At 41.2% G+C, this 16098-nt stretch overlaps 1 pseudogene; it reads left to right on the top strand.

Moving 5' to 3' along the window:
• Positions 1-14539: 14539 nt before the first annotated feature.
• On the top strand, positions 14540-15648 carry Septin2-ps1 (septin 2, pseudogene 1; annotated as a pseudogene).
• Positions 15649-16098: the final 450 nt, after the last annotated feature.

A 16098-nucleotide genomic window follows, 5' to 3' on the forward strand; every position in this document is an offset into this window, starting at 1 on the left:
TATGGCTTGAAGGTATAGGAAAATGGCTGGGACCATGGTTGTTATCGCACACAATCATTGATGAGTACTACCCTTAGGTCATAATGAGGTCAGAGAGGAACAGGATTGATGTCAGTGGGTTTCTGAAACCATGTCCAGGGTGGTTCAGGGGAAGCATCTGCTATGTTTCACACATGCATTAAACAGCCAGAGATCCCCTGTCCCTATGAAGAAAGACACAACCCTATGGTGGAATGTGTGTTTAAGATCTTAATCAGACTCAACTTTTCTACTTCTTTCACTAGTAGTGGCAGCCACCATAGCTCTTAGACACATGGGCCAGGTTAGGGCTTCAGGTTCCAGTAGTTTGGACATGTGTAAACCAGGACAATTCTATGGCCCTGAGTTTTGTTTAAACACCCTTTGAAGTACCTTTTGTTTCATGAACAAACAGGTCAAATTGTTGAGAAGCCTCTGGAAGTTGTAGGTCTATATAGAATTTCACCTCTGTTAAAAGACCTAAGCACAGTTTATGTACTTCATTCCTCTTTAGGGGATAGAGTCCCTCATGTGTTCTTGTGTACAGAGCTTTGCTATATCTGTAGGCCCTAGTGTCCAGGGTATACAATACCCAACCACATGGGATCTGATAAACTTGTCTTTTAGTCTGGTATCAATAGGATGTCAGGATTCCTTTGCCAGGCTCCTATGCTTCCACTAAGTTGGTGTCTAATATAAGTATGCTCTTATGAACAAAGTTGGATTTTCTCAGCTCACACTCTGTAGCACATTGCCTGGAATTCTTGCATCAGTTTCTTCCCGATCCCTTTATAATATAGTTCAGGATCAAAGATAGGAGGAGATCATATACATAGTGTAAGAGTTGGGTCATGAGAAACTTCTGAAAAGAGGGCAGGAAGTCAGCACTTCCTGTCTCATCAAACAGGGCTGGAGAAATTTTAAATCCTTGAGAAAATTTGTTCTAAGTAAATTAGTCACTTTAATCAGAATCTCTGATTCTGTCCTTCAAAAGGTAATTGAATCAAATTTCCCTAAAGGTAACTTGAAGAAGCACTGTTTGGATGTATCATGTAATGCAGAGCCACTTGGTTTTGGCTAAGTTAGAATCATGTGATGTTTTGGTGAGGCCAGCCTCTAGGGAGAACATGTTGTGTTTGTAGAAAGTATAAATAGGACTCATGGACAGAGATGGGTTGCTTGCATAACTAGATTTGAAAAGCTTCCTTGGATGTCTTCATTTTCACTGAACTTCACTTTTTTGACAGAGGCAAGACAGAGCACTTGTGCTGGTATCTCAGCTGATTCTGCTGCAAGGCTCATACCTCGATATAATAGAAGCAATATACAGCAAACCAGCATCAAAGATCAAATTAAATGGAGAGAAACATGCAGCAATTGCATTAACCTCTGGGACAAGACAAGGCTGTCTCCACTGTTTTCCTATTTACAAAATAGAACACTCAAAGTTCAAGTTAGAGAAATTAGACAACTAAAAGATATGAAATGGATACAAATCAGACAAGGAAAAGATAAGTTTTCACTCTTTGAGGATGATATGATAGTATACATAAGCAACCGACATATCTTACCAGAGTACTCCTTTGCTTGATAAAAAAAAAAAAACTTCATCAAATTGACGATACATAAAATTAACTCAAACTATACAGTGACCTTTCTCCTCACAAAGGATAAATGGGCAGAGAAAGACATTAAAGAAAAAACATCCTTCACAATACTTACAAATAATTTAAAATATCTTGGCATAACTTGAACCAAGCAAGTGAAAACACATAGAACAAGAAATTGAATTCTCTGAGGAAAGAAATCAAAGAAGACCTCAGATGATGGGAGGATTTCCCATGCTCATGGATCAGTAGAAGGAGCATATTAAAAGAAATTCATCTACAGATAAAAAAATCTCCATCAAAATTGCAACCGAAATCTTCACAGAAGAAAACAAGAAGGCCAAAACAATTCTCAACAATATAAGAGACCATTCCTGACCTCAAGATGTACTACAGAGAAATAGTGGGGAAAAAATCCTTCAGGATGTTGGTCACACTGATAGGTAGATGAGTGGAATAGAATTGAAGACCTTTAAATAAGCCAACACACCTATGATCACTTGATCTTTGACAAATATTCCAAAATGATTCAATGTAAAACAGAAAGCATTTTAGGAAATGATGCTAGCCTAACTGGTGGTCTACATGTAGCAGAGTGCAAATTGATTCATTTCTATCCTTCTACAAAGTTCTAGTACAAGTGGCTCAAGGACATCCACATAAAACCAGATATGCAGAAGGTAATAGAAGGGAAAGTGTCATAAAGTGCCTAGAACACATTTGCACAGGAAACAATTATAGGAACAGAATACTAAAGGTTCAGCCTCTAAAACCAACAATCGATATATGAAATCTCATAAAAATGAAAACTTTCATTAAGGCAAAGGACACTGTCAATAGGGGGGAAAAGCAACCTACAGATTGGGAAAAGTGTTTTTACCAACCCTACATCTGACAGAGTGCTAAAACTCAAAATATACAAAGAACTCAAAAAAATTAGACTCGCAGACAAATAAATACCCATCTTTTAAACTGGGGTAGAGTGCCAAACCAAAAATTCTCACCTGAGGTTTCTTTTCTTTTTTCTTTTTTTTTTTTCTACTCTTTTTTCCAGAGCTGGGGACCGAACCCTGGGACTTGCGCTTGCTAGGCAAGCACTCTATCACTGAGCCAAATCCCCAACCCCTCACCTAAGGTTTCTTAATTCCCAAGAAACACATCAAGACATGTGCAACATCGTTAGTTACCAGAAAAAGGCAAGTCAAAGTGAATGTGAGATTCTACATTACACCAATCAGAATGGCAAAGATAAAAAACTTAGGCCGTAGCAGAATAGGCTAGGATGTAGTGACAGTGGAACATTCCTCTATTGCTGGTGAGAATACTAGCTGAATAGCCACTTTGGATGTCAATGTGGAGGTTCAGAGAAAATTGCAAATAGCTTTACCTGAAGACCCAGCTATACCACTCACTTCTGGGCATATACTCGAATATGATCTACATATAACAAGGACATGTGGTTAAATATGTTCATAGCAGGTTTACTTATATTAACTATATGCTGGAATCAACTGTGATATACCTCAACTGAAGAATGAATATAGAATATGTGCTATATTTATACAAAGGAATACTACTCAGGTATTAAAAACGAGGAGATCAAGAACTTTGTAACCAAAGAACTGGAAAATAGTGAAGTAACAGAGATGGCAAAGGACATAACATGGGATGTACTTAAATGACAAGTGGAAATTATCCCCAAAGTACAGAATGCCCACTATACAAATCATTGATCACATGAGGCTTAACAGTGTAGAGGGCCAAATTGCGGATGCTTGAAACCCACTTAGAATAAGGAACAAAATAATCCTGGGAGACAGAGAGGTGCAGGGAACTAGCTTGAGGCAGAGAAGTATGGACAAAGGGGACTAGCAAGTATGGGAAGATAAAAGAGAGAAATCTAGAGGGAAGGGGGGATGAATAACAATAAGCATCAGTGGTGGTTGGTGAACATGGGTAACCCCTGGAAAGTCCCAGGTGCCAGGGATGCAAGAGGCTCCCACATACTTACTGTGATGATGTTAGCTGAAATACCTAGCAGCAGGAAGATAGAACCACAAGAGACTTCCTCCTGTACCTAGACATGTCCGCCATGGGAGGGATGGGACTGCCCACACACCTCAAAAATTTTAAACTACAATTGCCATGTCTAAAATAATGCAAAGACAAAAGAGGAGCAGAGGCTGAAGGAAAGGTGATCCAGATCCACCATGACAACCATTTCATCCACAGACTCCAAATCCTGGCACTATTCCTGATAACAAGATGTGCTTGCAGATGAGAGTCTAATATGGCTGTGCTCTGAGGGACTCTGCAAGCACCTGACTGAGACTGATGCAGATATTCAGAGACAAACATTTGACTGAGTCTGATGACCACAAAAGAAGAGTTAGGGGAGCGCCTGAAGGAACTGAATGGGATTTAAACCTAATAGGAAGAACAACAGTATTAATTAAGTTTACACTTCAGAGACTCTGGAAATTTACCACCAACTAAAGAATATATGTGGGCCAGTCCATGGCTTCTGTTACAAGGGGAGCAGAGCGTATGGAGAAGACAGCTGCCTCATCTGCCATCTCTGGGATGGGAGGCAATTGGTCCTGTGGAAACTTGATATCCCAGAGAAGGGGGATGCTAGAGGGTTGAAGTGGAAATGGGTATGTAGATGGGGGAGCACCCTCTTAAAACAAAAGAGGATTGGAATGAGAAAGACTAGTTTGGGGAATGACATTTGCAATGTAAACAAATATATATATATATATATATATATATATATATATATATGTTTGCTTATCTACATGTCCACTTGTTTGCATGTATCCCTTACCCAGGTCCTCACTCCTCTCCCCAGTATTATGCCAGGTCTGTTACATGGAATAATTTCTCAGGAGTACACCTCAATTTTCATAACACCTGGGTCTGGGCAGCCATGGGCCATACTGTTTTGTATAACAACTTAAGATTAAATGCTGTTTTGTATAACAACTTAAGATTAAATGCTGTTTTGTATGAGAGCCTAAGACTGAGCACTGCCTCTAATAAAACTATTGAGACTATAGCACCATGGGGTAATGGGACTGTTTCTGTCATTGTATTTGATACAAAGACTAATTGGATTATACTTTCAGCTATAATCTATTCCCAAATCTCTGAGTATATTGACTGACCATAGCTTTAACAACAGAAACCATACTAGCTTCTTCCCCAAGGCTTCAGCTGTGTCCTCAGTTCTCTTCTTTTGCAAAATATCAGGCCTCAAGCCTCACTTAACTTCTAGGTAAGTGCTAGAGTCTAGGCCTCTAGCTGAGAAAGACAGTTTACCTTCTCAAAGTCTCAAAGAGATAGTTACAAAACAGATTTCAAAGTAACTTCTACTCCTTTATATTTCAAGGTATATAAATGCAATTTATAAAAGTAAAACAAAATATAGTTTAGGTATCTTTCCCTTGACATACTATTATTATACTTGCTTTAGGATAAGCTATTTTCTAGCTCTGGTAGAGCACTGCTAATATTTTCATAGTCCAAAGCTCAAAACTTTAAATTTTCTTTGGTTGTCTTTTAAGTACAGACTTAACAATATTTCTCATGCTGAAAACATCTCTCTCCAACCTACAGTCTTCTAAAAAATGTGTTAATGCTTTTAACCCCAAATCATTTTAGGGTCCCCAAGCTTTCACTGTGAATCAAAGGGCATGAGTCTACTGCCTATTCTATGACATAGATATTGGTACAGATTACAAATAGTGGTAATGCTAACATATCAAAAACCTTTATGTCTTTTTGTTAACTTAAGAAAAAACTTGTAAGCTACAAGGAATCTACTTGAATCTACCCATCACAGTTGAAATATACTCCAGATAAGCACTCCTGTCAAGCAACAATGTAACATTTCTTGCATATTCCTGAGGGTGGTGTTTCATCCCTTTTCCCTGATCTTGGGACTCCTCTCTGCAAGCTCACAGGACCTACAGTTTCAAATGTAGACCATGGACAATTTTTTCCTAAACTCCTTAACTTTACCTTCTCTCCCTAGACTATCTGTCTCAGCAGATTTCAGATCAACAGCAGACTGCCAGCTCCAGTTGTCCCCTAGACAACTTCAAAGTGGCTAGCCTCAGGTAGTTCAACTTTACAGACTCCTTCACAACTCTGCCTGAACTTTCTTGGCCCAAATTGTCCTGTAGAGCTTGGACAATGACTAAAAGAGCCTGCTTTTCCTGAGTGAGCATTCCAGCTTTCTTCTCCCCCACATCTTCCCTTGCCCCCAATAACACCAATGCCTCGGTGTCAGCAGGAATAGTCATAGAGAAAATTATACATAGTCTCATTTGCTTATTATCAACAAAAGGTTTCAAACCAAGACAAAAGGCTAAGGTGCTTATGTAACATATCAAAAGGGCACTGGCTGCCAATCCCTGCAGTCCCTTAGTCCCTACTGGACCTGCAGGTTGTGGTTGTAGCGTTCTTCCCTACCCAGAACTCCCCAGCCTAGGGACCTGGCATGCTCTTCCATGTATTATCTAATAATTTTAATTACCCACCATCTTTGTACCTTTGAGCCTCCTGGTTTCTGCAGGTGGGGAGAACCACATATCACACCTCAGTCTTGTGACGACCACTGTGGACTCTTCCAGATATCCATGTCTCCATCTTTGCTCTCCTCTCTCCATTTTATCTATAATAAGACTTCTACTTTACCAAAGTAGTAGTAGGAGGAGATGAGGAGGTTGTGCAGGAAAAGGATGAGGAGGGGAAGGGAAGGGGAAGGAGAAGAGGAAGAAGCAACATCCCATATCAGTTCCTTGAAACTTGGTTTGGCAGCAAGAAGTAGAAAAATATCTACCAAATAAAGAAACTTTGGCAAGAAAGCCTAAGTTTCCCTTTTCAAATTTGAGTCTTTTTATTCCATAGATGGCCTTTTCTGTGATCTCTCTGCAATGATCTCACAATATTTAAATGCTTTATAAAGTAATTAATAAATTTACAACACACTTTTATGTGATATTTTTCCTCAAAGACCCAAGAACTTGAAGCATCTCTACTCTTCTATTTTTAGTATTGTTTATTTAAATATTTCTTTTGTTTTAAATTATGTATATGTCCCCATGTTTGTGTGGAGGTTTGTACACATGAGTATAGGTGCTAGAAAAGTTCAGAAGATAGCATTAGATAGGGAGTTCCGAGTATCAGAAAGCCAACGTGAGTTCATTACAAATTGTTTTCATGATACTCTTCCCCTACTATCCTCCCTTTTGTTACTTACCTCCAAGCCTCCATCTTACTTTAATTTCTTCCTTGTTAGTCTGCCTTTCTGTTTGCCTATTACATGTATTCAATTATTCTCCTTTCTCTGCACCTGTCTTAAAATCTCATATGATTCCCTTTTCAGGTTCATGGCTTACCAATACACATATACAAAGAGATATGTGAATGCATTTGTGCACATATGTAAATGACATAATAAATTTAGGTTTAACAGTAAAAGGAAATAGTGTTTGCATTTCTAAGTCTGAAATTGAGCACATGACCAAACACATAATCATCAAAAAACCAATGATATATGATGTTCAGCTTAGCTACAAACATGGTGCAAACTACTACTGAACATGTGTTCTGTAGCTGCTGATTTTATGCTTTCGAAGAATCTTCACTATTTCTCGTAGTGCTAGCAACAAATTCAGGGTGTGTTTGTGTGTAGGTCATTTCTGTGAAGTGCACCATTGCTTCCTTGCAGAACTTCTTAACCTTACCTTCCTCCAAAATTATGATTTAGAGGAGAGGATATGCTGCATCTTTTATTTGGTCTTCAGTTAGGGACATCTGGGATTCTTCAGATTTCAGTTATTATAACAAGGCTTCACTGAATATTGGTATACAAGGTTGATGTTATTCATATATTTCCACTAAATGGGAAATGATGTAGGGATGGGGCAGATTGAGGACCTGCTAAGTATATGGTTAGATTTAAAGAAACTGCAAATTTATTTCACACATTGGTTGTACCTTCTTTTTCTCTTCCTTTCTTTATTCTTTTCTTTTGTTTGTTTTTAGAGAGTTTTTTTTAATGTAGCTTAGACTGGATTTGAACTCTCTGTGAAGTCAGGATGCCTCTACCTTGCAGTGGTTCCTTGTATGTTGCCTATAGGGTGCTAGGACAATAATTGTGCACCATCATACCAGAACCTTTCATATTTTCTTTCTTTTTATTATTTTACTTTATTTTTAACTAAAAAGACATTTTTGATAAATATCTTCCTATCTAGCCCTTCTGGCCTTGAAATCAATATGTAGACCAGGTTGACTTTAAACTCACAGTAATCTGCCTGCCTCTGCTTCTGTGCCTTTCCCCTAACTCTGTCTCTCTTAGCCTCTCCTCTTTCAGTTTTCCTTAGGCTCTCTGCCCATCTGCCCCTCTGCTCCTGCCCTTGCCCCAGACCTTGCCTCTGTCTCTGCCTCTTCTTCTGCCTCTGCTTCTCTGTCTCTCTGTCTCTTTGTCTCTGCCTTGGCCTATATCTGCCTCTCTGCCACTATGCGTCTCAGCTTCTCTCAGCTCCTCTTTGCTTCACTCTGCCTCTTTTCCCTTCTGTTCCTCTGCCCTGCCTCTGCCTTTGTTGATGATGTGTCTCTACCTCTGCTTCTGTCTCTCAGCCAATGCCTTTATGCCTCAGCTTCTAATCCCTTCTCTGTCTCTCTTGGCCTCTTGATTGAGATATATATATCCCTCTGGCTCTCCTTCTCTCTCCTCCTCTCTCCCTCTTCTCTTCTCCCCCTCTCCCCTTCTCCTCCTGTCTCCATTTCCCCTGTCTCCTTCTCCCTCTCTCTCCTCCCTCTCTCTCCTCTCTCTCCCTTCCCCACACCCTTCCTCCCCCTCTCTCTGTGTACATGCGTCCTTGTCCTCTGCCCCTCTGCCTCTTTCTCTGTCTCTGTCTTTTTCTCTTTCTCACCCCCACCCATTTCTTCCCAATCTCTGCCTCTTCCACAGTCTCTCTGCCTTTGATCTGATTCTGCCTCATCCTCTCTGCCACTCTACCTCTTCCATGGTCTCTCTGCCTCTGCATCTCTGTTTTGTTGCCTCTCAGCCTCTTGTCCTCTCTAGGCCTTTCTCAGATTCTCTGCCCCTCAACACCTTTTCCTGTCTGCTCCTTTGCCCTTCTTCTTTGCAGTTCTGCCTTTTCTTCTGCCTCTACCTTTGCCAGTCACTAACTGTGTCTCCCTGCCTCTGCCCTCTGCTTCTACCCCCTACTGCCTCCATCTGTCTCTGACTCTCAGCCTCTGCCCCTGTGTTCTACTTGCCTTAGTATCTCTATGCCTCTCTTGGCCCCTCCTCTCTTAGCCTCTCTCCCTCTCTCTTGGGCCCTCTTTTCCTCTCCCTGCCTCACTCAACCTCTCTGCTCCTCTGCCTCTTTCTGCCACTGGCTCTGCCTGGCTCTGCCTTTCTGCCTTTCAGAATTCCTCAGCCTCTTTTAATGTCTGTTGACTCTCTTATCTTCCCTGCACATGGTACTCTCCATTTCCCTGCCTCTTTCTTTGCTTCTGTCTCTCTGCCTCATCTTGATCTTGCTTCCTGTGCCTCTGATTTTCTGCCTCTGCACTTGTCTCTCTCTGCCTTTGCATGCCACTTTCTCTCACCCCTTCCTCTCTGCTTCTTTACCTCTATCAGCCTCACCTCTCTTGACTGTTCCTCTCTTAGCTTCTCTACAACTTAATGTCTCTTCCTTTCTGCCCCCTGACCCTGCCTTATCTGTGTTTCTGCCTCATCCTCTACCTATCTCTACATCCCTCTCTCCCTTTCCCTCACTCTCCTTCTCCCTCTCTTTGCTTCTGCCTACATTTCTGCCTCTCTCTGCCTCTCTGCCTCTCTGCCTCTCTGCCTCTCTCTCTGCCTCTCTGCCTCTCTGCCTCTGTGCCTCTCTCTGCCTCTCTGCCTCTCTGCCTCTCTGCCTCTCTGCCTCTCTGCCTCTCTCTGCCTCTCTGCCTCTCTGCCTCTCTGCCTCTCTGCCTCTCTGCCTCTCTGCCTCTCTGCCTCTCTGCCTCTCTGCCTCTGCCTTTTGGATTCTCTCACCCTCTCCTGATGTCTCTCAACTGTGCTTGTGTCTCTCTCGCCCCTGCCCCACCCCTGCCTCTGCCTCTGCCTCTGCCTCTAGCTGCCTTATCTTTCTGTTTTTTTTTGTCTTTCTGCACATCTGCACCTCTGCACTTCTGCACCTCTGCACCTCTGCACCTCTGCACCTCTGCACCTCTGACCTCTGTTGCTTTGCTTTTGCCTCTGCCTCTACTTGCCTCTGCCTCACAGCCTTTGCCTCTCAGACTCTTGGCCTCTTATCCTCTCTCAGCCTCTCTAGGCCTCTACGGGTCTCTCCTTTTTTGACCTACTAGACCTCAGCTTCTCTTCCCTTCTGCCCCTCTGCCATTGCCTATGCCTTTGTTTTTCTGCCTCTGTCTCTATGCCTTTCTTCCTCATAGCACCCTCGCTCAGCCTCTCCAGAACATTAACAGACTTGCCACTCTTGGCCTCTCTTTTCTTGGCCTCTATATACTTCCCCTCTGCCTCCTTGCACCTGTCCTTGCATCTGTCTCTCTGATTCTGCTTCTATCTCTATGGATGTGCCACTCTAACCCTGCCATTGCTTCTGTCTTTGTCTTGTTGCTTCTGCCTCTCTTCCTCTCTGCCTGTCACCTTCTGCCTCTGCCTCTTTCTGCCTCTTGGCCTCAGCCTCCCTAGGTCTCTCTCTTTCTCTCTTCCTCACCTCTCTCACGCTCTTCTCTCTTGACCTCTATGCTTCAGATTCTTTGCCCCTCTACCCGTGCTACTACTTTACTGTCTCTGTCTGTTTTTATGACTAATTTTCTGACTCTAGAACTCTCTCTCTACAACTCTTGATATTTTTCAACATCTCTAGGCTCTCTAGGCCTCTCTGTCTCTTTTCCTACTTGTCATTCAGCCCCTTCCCCCTCTGCCCCTCTGTCTCTCTGCCTTTCCTGTCCTCTCTCAGACTCACCTCTCTCATCCTGTCAGGCTCCATCATAGGACAATTTAATAACTAAACAGGTGATCTTCCCAAGATGGTCTGCTTCAGATTATAATAATCCATGCAGAGTTTCTACAATAGGCAAGGCCCCTGAGAACACCATTCTAGGAAACATTCCTGCTATTAATATGCTATCCCTGTTACTATTGAATATACATAAACACACACATATACATGATATGACAGTACATAAGTATTTCTGCAGATACTATATAGACAAATGGATGACTTCTTAATTCTTAATGATGATCCCATAAGAATTACCAAAATTATCTATTACCTCAGTATTTATTAAGCTTTTTTATAGTGGGACTGATATTAGATCTTTTCCTGATAGTCAAAACTGCAATGAGAAGTCTGGTAGTATCCCATGTGTCACCAGTTAATTGCTTCAAGACTTTCTATTATTCAGAGTACATTCCAAGAGGTTGCAAAACCATTAACCAAAAGTCATAAAAATGAAAATAACAATTTATTATAGGTGCAAGGACAGAAGATAACATATTGACTGGGTTTATCTATAGAAAACTTCATTAATGACTTAATTATGGTTTTTTAACTCCCAGTGACCCTGTGGGGCTGTGATATATGATGAATGTTTAGCCAGATAATTACTCCTAATGGATATGCATGTAAAAATTCTCTATTGTAAACGTCTATTTCAATTTATGATTTGAATTTTGTATGAACTTGTGATGAACTTTTACCATGTGATCATGTAGTCTTTTTTTTTTCTTCTTTATTTTGGAACTGGGGACCGAACCCAGGGCCCTTGGCTAGGCAAGCGCTCTACCACTGAGCTAAATTCCCAACCCCGTGATCATGTATTCTTAAACATATGTAAGTGCTGAGGACAAAAAGAAGAATTAGAACTGAGCTGAGGAGAACATTTTTGGACAGAATGCTTCTTAGACAAAGAGGCAAATAACAATTTTCCCTTATCCTCCTTTTTCATTCATTCCATTTCCCCCTTTTTTAGAGAGCTTTCATAGGAAACTGTTTACAACTTAGAAATAAATGCTATAATCACTTTTCAAAGAATCCCTTTTTCTTCTAGTGACTTCTACTAGCAGGCTGAAATTTAGAGCCATGTACAGTTCCTACTGAGACAGAACACAAAGAACACATTACTTAATCGCCAGCTGTTAGGTGTCAATAGCCTAAGCCAGCAGCTTTTTACCCTCAGAAAGAGCAAGAACATTTTTAGGACTTTTTAGAAGTTACCATCAGCATTTTAGTATAGTTAGAGAAACAAAGATTTTCTGTAAGGTTGTGCCTTCTAGAAATATCAGAAGCTATACCCATAAATTCCCACCAACATGACTACTCAAATATGACCCAAATAAAAATGAGAAGAATATACATGTTAATGTGGAAGGGGCAGAGCTCTTGAGGTCTTTGCCCTAGAAAAAGCACTACTAGAAAATTAAAGAAAGCTGAGAGATGGAGAAATACCCTTCTCCAGAGAAGAGCACACCAATTGTTTATCCAATACAAAATGGCCATCCCTGAAAACATGTATAGTCAAGTAACACTATATAGACTGAGCAGGTTTTATTTATGTGGTATTTAAGTATGTGTGTTTGTATGCATATATGTATATGACAATAATTGAAGAAAATCCAACCACTTGAATAAAAGGCAGTTCACATGGAGGGGTATGAAAAGAAGGTGAAAGGTAAATTTTGAAATAATGCTATAATCTCAAAAAATTTAAGACTTAACTATTGATTTACCTATGTGACAGGTTATAGAAAAAAACTAGAAGGCTATCTACTGTGTACACTATCTATTTTATCTTTTTTATTGTGATACAGTGTTTTCAGATCAGTAAATTCCCCTGTCTTAGCTTCCCAAGTAGCTGGAATTCCTTTTTGGAGCAAGTATACTTGCCTTAGTTACTTTTATGTTGCTGTGATAAAATGGCCTGACCCATGCAACTTAAAAATGAAGCATTTAATTTGGAACTTATAGTTTGAGAGGGTTGCTGTACAATATGGCAGTTCAAAACTATGGTAGCAGGAACAGCTGTGAGTTTACATCATAATCCACAAGTTGGAGGCTGAGGAACAGAGAAGGAGGACTGGAATGGGTTAAATTATTTGAAACCTCAAAGTCTATCTCCAGTGGCAAGCCTCCTTCAACCAGACTAAATACTTTACTCCTTCCAAAAAAGTTAAACAAACCATCTTGGGACCAAACATTCAAATACATAAGGCTATGTGAGACAATATCATTCAAACCACCACATTCAACTCCATGGCCACCAGGTTCCTGACCATATCATAATGCAAAATGTATTTACTCCATCTTCAAAAGTGTCAACAGTCTTTCACAGTCTCAACACAGTTTAAGAGTCTAAGGCTACCCTGACAAGAGAAAAATCTCTTATTTGTAACTCCCTGTAAATTCAAAGCAAATTACACACTTCCTTTAGGATTATTGTGTGGTCCTGCTTCTACTCTGCCACAGGGATCCAGCCACTTAGGAGGCAGGACACAGGAAGTTTGAACATGCTTGCCTCACGCTGCCACGTGGAGGTTGTCAAGCTGTGGGAAGCTGCGGGACACTGCTCCAGGAAGCACAGGCTGTGGTGCAAAACACAGCCAGAGTTGGCTCTGGGTTTCTTTGGGTCTACAAAAAGACCAGTGCTGTCTGGTTCTCAGGCTCTTGGGCATCCAGGCACCAATGGGATGCTGCAGAAGAGCTGAGAATGGAATGGATGCCCACAGGCTAGATCTAGCCCAGGGCCAAGAGGGAAAGAGGAGGGACTCCAGCTGGTTCTGTGGGGTAGTCCTTGCCTTGATGGCAGTAGGCTTGAGCTTGGTGGCGGCTGTTACTGTGAGCAAAGGGAGGCCTTCTACTGGAGATTAGATGGCAGCTCTACAGGCCTTCTTCATGGCACCCCACAGCAGATCCCGATGAAAAGAGGCAGTCTATGGTTTTAAGGCATCTATTGCCATGGAGGAAATTGTATGAGTAAAAACATACCCCACTTCTTTGGGTGGCCCTGAGGTTAAAGACATTTTTCAGGGATGAGTGTCTGGGAATAAAATTGTATTGGCTAAGCCCCCAGGCCATTAGGTACCTCATTATAATGGAGATCTGTCTTTAGCCTATGTCACCTGTGGTCATGTTCTCTAACCTGTGGAGGGTTTGGGGGCATTTCCCTTATGTGACTGATGGCCACAAATCTATGGAGTGCTGTGGCTAGTGATGAACCTGGTCTCCTCCTCAACCAGAAATCAAGGTGGCTTTCACGGTCCCACAACTTCCAACATGCAATAGCACAGATTCTACATTATCATTCCAAAAATGAGCAGAGACCACATTGATAAAGTGCTGGACCAAAACAAGAAGTTTAAAATATATATATTATGGCAAATTCCAAGTCCTGTAGCTTGATTTCCAAATTCAAAGGCCTTACATGGTTCTTCCTTCCCAGATTTACTGCCTGCAATACACACATTTCTCTCCCTTTGACTGGTTCCACTTTCTGTATGCTGCTTTTCCTAGAAGGCCTTCCTAGGCTCTGGCACATCCAACATCCTTGGGTTTCCAATGTACTCCAGGTTTCAGTTTCACAGATTCACACAAAGGTCTCCCAGGGAAGAGATACTTATGATTTTCATCTATGATGTTCTGTGACCTGGAGTTGTAAGCTGAAATCCCTATCCTCCCCATGTTGATTTTGCTCACCTTAATTTGAGAAACTTAAATAATTACTGCTTTGCTATACCTGGTCACATACTGCTATTCATTCCTGACTATTTCCTGTGAAGAGCACATTTGTGTGAACCTTATTTTAATGCAGCAATTAAGATAGAACTATAGGGGCGGGGCAGGTCTGTGTTGTTGCCTGATGAGCATTCTCCAGCATGTTAACGGATAGACTGAAAAGTCAAGAAAGATGTCTAAGCAACAACCAACCCAGTTTATAAATCCAGAAACTCCTGGCTATGTTGGATTTGCAAATCTTCCCAATCAAGTTCACTGAAAATCAGTGAAAAAGGGGTTCGAGTTCACTTTGATGGTGGATGGTGAATCTGGTCTAGGAAAATCAACTCTCATAAACAGCTTATTCTTGACTGATCCCTACTCAGAAAGAGTTATTCCTGGAGCTGCAGAAAAAAATCAAAAGAACCGTTCAGATAGAAGCTTCAACAGTTGAAATTGAAGAGCAGGGTGTCAAGCTGCGGCTTACAGTATTGGACACGCCTGTCTATGGGGATGGCATCCACTGCAGGGATTGTTTCAAGACAATTATCTCCTACTCTACATTGATGAGCAGTTTGAACGCTACCTACATGATGAGAGTGGACTGAACAGGCGGCTCATCACTGATAACAGGGTACATTGTTGCTTCTACTTCATTTCATCTTTTGGACATGGACTGAAGCCTTTAGATGTTGCATTTATGAAAGCGATACACAATAAGGTGAATATTGTGCCTGTCATTGCGAAAGCTGACACTCTTACTCTGAAGGAGTGGGAGCGGCTAAAGGAAAGGATTTTGGATAAAATTAAAGAGCACAGCATTAAAATCTATCATTTACCTGATGCAGAATCAGATGAAGATGAAGACTTTAAGGAACAGACTAGACTTCTCAAGGCCAGTGTCCCCATTCTCTGTGGTTGGCTCTAACCAGTTGATTGAAGCCAAGGGCAAGAAGGTTATAGGCCATCTCTACCCGTGGGGCATTGTAGAAGTGGAGAACCCAGAACACAGTGACTTTCTGAAGCTGAGAACAATGCTCATCACCCACATGCAGGACCTACAGGAAGTGACCCAAGACCTTCACTATGAAAACTTCCGTTCTGAGAGGCTGAAGAGAGGCAGCAAGAAAGTAGAGAATGAGGGCATGAATAAAGACCAGATCTTGCTTTAAAAGGAGGCTGAGCTCTGCCACATGCAAGAGATGATTGCTAGGATGCAGATGCAGATGCATAGTGGTGACAGTGACAGCAGCACTCTTGGGCACCATGTGTGAGGTAGAGTTTTCATATTGGAAACATTTTGGATAAAAAGAAAGTCTTCCTGATAAGTGCTACAGCATCAAGTTTCTTAGCCCCATGGAAGGGTACCCATCTACATTGAAGTGCCTGTGTCTGAGGATTTCAGTTGTTTTGGTGTGTTTTGTTTTGTTTTGTTTTAACATTTGATGGTTTTGATTTTTGGTTTTATTCTTTTTCCTTTTCCTTCTTTCTCCCTCCAACCCCTCAACTCCTTTTGGTATGAAGTACCTTTAACATTTATATTTCATTGCTATGTTACATTTTAAATTTTGTGAGGAAAACTGAAAAAATTTTATTCCTCCTAAACAACTAATATTAGAATTTATTTCTAACATTACATGTTTCTAACATACATATAATACAGATAAGAATCTGTCAACATGTATACTCTTAATAGTGAATTTCTTCATTATAGCTGGCATGAC

This window comes from Rattus norvegicus, chromosome 15, assembly GCF_036323735.1.
Source record: "Rattus norvegicus strain BN/NHsdMcwi chromosome 15, GRCr8, whole genome shotgun sequence".
NCBI lineage: Eukaryota > Metazoa > Chordata > Mammalia > Rodentia > Muridae > Rattus > Rattus norvegicus.